Source organism: Sturnira hondurensis, unplaced genomic scaffold, assembly GCF_014824575.4.
Source record: "Sturnira hondurensis isolate 20B ecotype Veracruz unplaced genomic scaffold, ASM1482457v3 Scaffold0019186, whole genome shotgun sequence".
NCBI lineage: Eukaryota > Metazoa > Chordata > Mammalia > Chiroptera > Phyllostomidae > Sturnira > Sturnira hondurensis.
The window spans coordinates 20,171-26,182 of record NW_028091817.1 but is presented as its reverse complement, the minus strand read 5'-3'; the positions used below and the strand labels follow the sequence as shown (position 1 = coordinate 26,182).

The 6,012-nt window shown below is 41.2% G+C and overlaps 1 pseudogene; it reads left to right on the top strand.

Annotated features, from left to right (window-relative positions):
- Positions 1–1,007: 1,007 nt before the first annotated feature.
- Positions 1,008–1,150, top strand: LOC119004224 (uncharacterized; annotated as a pseudogene).
- The last annotated feature ends 4,862 nt before the right edge of the window (positions 1,151–6,012 follow it).

Below are 6,012 nucleotides of genomic sequence, written 5' to 3'. Positions count from 1 at the left end.
AGACAAACATCAATGTGAAAAACATTGATTTGTTGCCTCCTGAATGAGCTGCAACTGAGGATCAAACCTGCAACCTTTCAGTTTAAGGGATGATGCTCCAACCAACTGAGCCACACTGGCCAGAATAACTTTTTTTTCTATTTAAAAAAATCAGCGTTATTGAGGTATAATTCACATACAGTAACATTCATTTACACATTTTAAGCATTCAGTTTGATGACTTTTGACCAATGTATATACCTAAACAAGATCTAGAATCCATCTATTACCCTGGGAAGTTCCTTAGCCTTCCTTTGCAGTCCCCTTAATTCCAGGCACCCACAGTAGTCTTTTCTATAACTGCAAATGAGTTTTTCTTGTTTAAAAATTTTATGCAAATTGAATCATGTGATAGGCACTCTTTTATATCCAGCTTATTTTATTCCCTGCGGTGATTTTGAGAGTTAATCATGCTATCATCTTCCAGTAATTTCATTTTTTTAAGATTTTAGTTATATTTTAGAAAGAGGAGAAAGGAGGGAAAAAGAGAGAGAGAGAAATATCCATTTGTTGCTACCCACACGCCTCCAATTGGAAACCTGGCCCACAACCCAGGGGCATGCCCTGACCAGTATTGAACCAGTGACTTTTTGGTTCACAGGCCATGCTCAACCCACCAAGCCACACCAGCCAGGGCTGTAATTTCATCCTTTTTATTATAATTCCTTTCTATAGCTATACCAAATTTTGTTCACCCATGACCTAGTTGATGGAGATTTGGATTGTTTTCAGTTTTTTAGAAATTGTGAATAAAGCTGCTGTGCACACTGTATACAAGTCTTTTTTTTTCTCAAGGTAACATGAATTTTTTGATAACTTACTCATTTTAATGTAGGCCTTCACAAGCATTTCAGCAACCAGATAATATAGATTGGACATGTGCAACATGGTGGTCAATAGCTACTTTTATATGTGGCTATTTATATTTGCGTGCAAGTGTTTGTGGACATTTTAAAAAATCACTCTTTCTACTTACCTGGCAGCGGAGATACCATGATCACAAGGCTTATCGATTCACTTCAGATGTGCTGACACCTGTGAGTTCCCCAACTGTGGGAAGCTTGAGTGTGTGATTTGTGGTAATGGGGGACTGCATTCATGCTCTCCCCTGGAAAAAAATAAAACAAAAAATAAAAATTTGCTCTGTGATAAATACCTAAGAGTAGAATTATTAGGTCACATGGTAGGTGTATCCTTTAGGTCCCCAAGATGTTGTACTATTTTCTTTTTTAAGATTTTATTTATTTATTTTTACAGAGAGGGGAAGAGAGAGAGAGAGGGAGAGAAACATCAGTGTGTGGTTGCCTCTCACATGCCCCCTGCCCGGGATCTGGCCCCACACTCCAGGTCTGAGCCCTTAGACTGGGAACTGACCCGGTGACCCTTTGATTTGCAGGCTGGCACTCAACCACCGAGCCACGCCAGCCAGGGCTGGATGTACTATTTTTAATTCCTGTCAACAAGATATAAGTATTCCATTTTATGTCCACTCTAGCTGATACTTGGCATTAGAAATCTTAATTTTAGCCGTTCTACAGGTGTTACATGGTATCTTGCTGTGATTTTATTTTGCATTTCCATGATGACTAATAATGTAGAGTATCTTTTCATGTATTTGTCAGCCATTTCTACAGTGTTGTAAAGGGTTTATATGTGTCTTTTGCCCATTTTTTGAGTTGCTTGCCTTCCTATTAACAAGTTGCCAAATTTCCTTATATATTCTAAATGCATGTCTTCTTTCAGACACCTGCTGTTGTGAATATTTTCTCTCAAGCTGCAGTGTGACTTTTCAGGGCAGGGGGTTTTAATCTGATGAAGCCTGACTTTTCCCCGTGGTGTGCTGGCCTCCCTGGGCCTCACTCCTCTCAGGTGCCCCATGACTCACTTCAATTTTTTTTCCCTGTTTTGCAGACAAGCTGCCCAGATCCTCTTTCCAATCTTTTACAAAACACTTCTCAGTGCTCAGCTGAGGGAGGTGGGGAGGGAAGAGAAAGGAAGAGAGAGAGAGAGAGAGAGAGAGAGGCAGCCCTCCTTGAAAAGAATACCTTTCTACCTGCTCTCTCACAGGCCTCTCTCTTCCTCCCCCATTCCCTGCACATAATTTCTTCCTTTTTTGTTCCTTTACTTCTCCTTAATTTGCCCTACCCACTTCGCATTTATATTGGACCAAAGAGAGTAAAATCAGGTCTTTTTCCAACTGAGGCTTTTATGCAGTGTTCTATTAGAAACTTCTCTGGGTCCCATAGTACCAGAAAAAACCTCTTAGGTTTTACTTTCTAGGATGGGCACCTAGAAAGTAAATCCTGTTACACCAGGAACCTAAAATTGCAAAAATATTTTTTGGATGAAAAGAGGCTCCATACAGGTCATGTTGAGGAACAAATTGTATTTCTTCACCTGGAACATTCTCATCTGTGTATGCTTCCTGCCCAGAAATAGGGCCTCCTGTCAGATTTGATAGTGAAAATGTATGGAAACAATTATTAAGCTTCCTCACCTGCATCAGAGTCACTCACCTGGGAAGCTTTTATTATACCTTCTCCTTCTGCACCAGAGTTTGGCTTTACCCATTAGGTGAATAGTGGTGGTTCTCAAAGTGTGTCCCCAGAACAACAGCATCCGCATCACTTGGGCTGCTGTTAGAAATGCAAATTTCTAACTACAGCAGTGGGGCTCACACTTGAGTGCACATCAGAATCGCAGGGAGGGTTTGTTAGGACAACTAGAATGGAGATTCTGGAGCTAGCTCCAAAACCCAGTAGGTCTGGAATGGTCCTGAGAACTTGGGTTTCTAGTTCCTACTACAGCAACGCACTTTGAGCACCACTGTACTAGCAGTTCTGATTCTGTTGGTCTGGGGTTAGGCAGGTCTGCACAGTCAATGTTTCAAAAGCAACACATAGTTCTAATGTGTAGCCAAAGTTGAGAACTCCTGGTCCATGGGCTTGGTTGCAGCACAGCTGGAGCTGCACAATTTCTTTGGAATAAAAGATGTTTTAAATATGGAACCTTCTTAAAAGATTTTTCCCTTGCCTAGTTTTTTCTTATAGTTCAACCCTGCACATCTTGTGATCAGGGCCCCATACATTTCCTCTAAGGACCTGCAAAACCTTGGAGGCATCTCTGAGCAGTGCTGGTATGGGGCCTGGCTGTTAGTGCTTGGCCCCAGGTGCTGTCAGAGCTATAAGAGGGCCACTCAAGGGAGCTAGTCCTTTGAGAGCTCTGGGCAGGGCCAGAGCTCACTTGGCTGAAAAGGGATATGTCCTTTTTGATACTTACACTGGTGAGCGGTATCAAAACTGTTGCCAAAGACCTCAGGACTGGCCCTGTGTATGAGGCTGTTCTATTAAACTTCCAGATGACTGTTCATTGTATTACATGCAAGCCTTTGATGTTCACCCATGGTTCTGTCAAGTATGGCCAAGGCTTTTCTTTTTCTTTTTTAAAAATTTTATTTAATTATTGTTCAAGTACACTTTCCTTTTTCCTCCCATCCCAGCCCACCCCTGCAGTGCTCTCCACCTCCCTCCCATTTCCATCCCCCACCCAGTTTTTGTCCATGTGTCCTTTATATTTGTTCCTGTAAACCCTATCCCTTTCCCCCTGAAATTCCCTCCCCACTCCCCTCTGGTCACTGTCAGCCTGTTCTCAATTTCAGTGTCTTTGGTTATATTTTGGTTGTTTATTTTGTTGTTTAGGTTCCAGTTAAAGTGAGGTCATATGGTATTTGTCTTTAACCGCCTGGCTTATTTCACTAAGCCTAATGCTTTCCAGTTTCATCCATGCTGTTGCAAAGGGTAGGAGCTCATTCTTTCTTACTGCTACATAGAATTCCATTGTGTAAATTCACCATAGTTTTTGGATCCATTCATTTACTGATGGGCACCTAGGTTGCTTCCAGCACTCGATTATTGTAAATTGTGCTGCTATGAACATTGGTGTGCATAGGTTCTTTGGGATTGGTGTTTCAGGGTTCTTAGTATATAATCCTAGCAGTGGAATTGCTGGGTCAAAGGGCAGATCCATTTTTAGTTTTCTGAGAAAATTCCATAGTTTTCCATAGTGGTTGTACCAGTCTGCAATCCCACCAACAGTGAACTAGGGTCCCCTTTTCTCCACATCCTCTCCAACATTTGTTGTTTATTGCTTTGTTTATGATAGCCATTCTGACCAGTGTAAAGTGGTATCTCATTGTAGTTTTAATTTGCATCTCTCTGATAGCTAGAAATATTGAGCATCTTTTCATATGTCTCTGGATCCTCTGTATGTCCTCCTTGGCCAAGGCTTTTTATTGTTTTTCCTCTTTTACTGAGGCATAATCTACATACAGTAAAATGCACAAATCTTAAGTGAATAGTTCAGTGAATTTTTACCTATGTATATACCTCCATGACAGATCAGCCCAGAAAGTTTCCTTAAGTCCTGTTTTAGTCAGTTCTCATCTCCCAGTGCCCCAGCTGTAGTTCTGCATTGACATAGATATGTTTGACCTATTCTTAAACTTCATACAAATATAGTCACATGGTATGTGTTCTTTTTTTGTGTCTGGTTTCTTTTTCTTAACATTGTTTTTAAGATTTATCCATATTATTGTGTATAAGAGCAGTTCACTATATTCGTTTCTGTACACAATACATTTACCCATTCTTCTATTGATGGGCATTTGGGTTGTATTTAGGTTTTGGCTATTACTGATATACAAATGTAGTATACATTTTTGTATACACGTATGTCCTAGGCTGTGCATAAACACTCATTTATGCATATACTGGGAATGGAGATGCTCAGTCATATGTATCAGTTTAATTTTAGAAGAAATTGCCAAAGAGTTCTCTAAAGTACTTGTACAAATTTCAACTCCCACCAATAGTCCGTGAGAGTTCTGGTTGCTCCACAGCCTCACCCATCCTTGCTATTCACAGAGGTTTGATTTTAGCTATTCTAGAGAGTATATAGTCACAGCACGTTGTAGTTTTAATTTTCATTTCCCTGTAGCAATTGATGATCAGCATCTTTTCACGATCCCTGGCTATTTGCAAATCCCTTTGTGTACAGTGCCCATCCAAGTTATTTGCCTATGTTTCTCTATTGGGTATCTGAGAACTTTTAACTGAAAGTTAAAAGAACTTTTAACTGAAAGTGTTGTGAAATAGCACCTTACTTATGCTAGGAATTGAGAGGGCCTCAGGCGAGTTTGTGAAAAGGAGGATGAGGGAAAGAAGGGCTCTTTTTACTGAGTCTGCTCCCCAGCTCCCTGAAGCTCTGTGATTTCTGTCTCCCCAGCACCTACAGGAGGGCCAGACACAAGACTGGAACCCAGTAAAGTTCATCAGATATGAGGATTGTCCTTTGTTTTGGGAAGGTGGGCTGTTGTGGACCTTGCAATCAGTGATATTCATCACCCTCTACTCTTCCATCCCTCTGAAGCTGCGATAGACATTGGGTCCCTTCCAGTTGTGGACAAGAGGCTCATCAGCAGCCTGAGTCCACCAGATAGTTAATACAGCCCTGACTCAGACTTGTTGATATGCCGGCTTTGATCCCACGAACACCCTTCCAGAAACTGGGGTCCTCCACAGTCCTTTGGGATTGTATCACTATGATTCCATTTCTTTTTTTTTTCATTTAAATGATTTTATTTGTAAATTTTTTAAAAAATATATTTTACTGATTATACCATTACAGTTGTTCTATTCCCCCCTTCACTCCCCTCCACCCGCACCCTCCCTCCCCCACTATTCTCCCCCCCTTAGTTTATAACCACGTGTCTCAAGTTCTTTGGATTCTATATTTCTCCCACTATTCTTGCCCTCCCCCCTATCTATTTTCTACCTACTGTCTATGCTATTTTCTGTGCCTTCTCCCCCCTTCTCCTCTCCCACTCCCCTGTTTCTAACCCTCCATGTGTTCTTCATTTCTATGGTCCCACTCCTGATCTAGCTGTCCTCTTGGTTTGCTTTTGTTTTAGGTGTG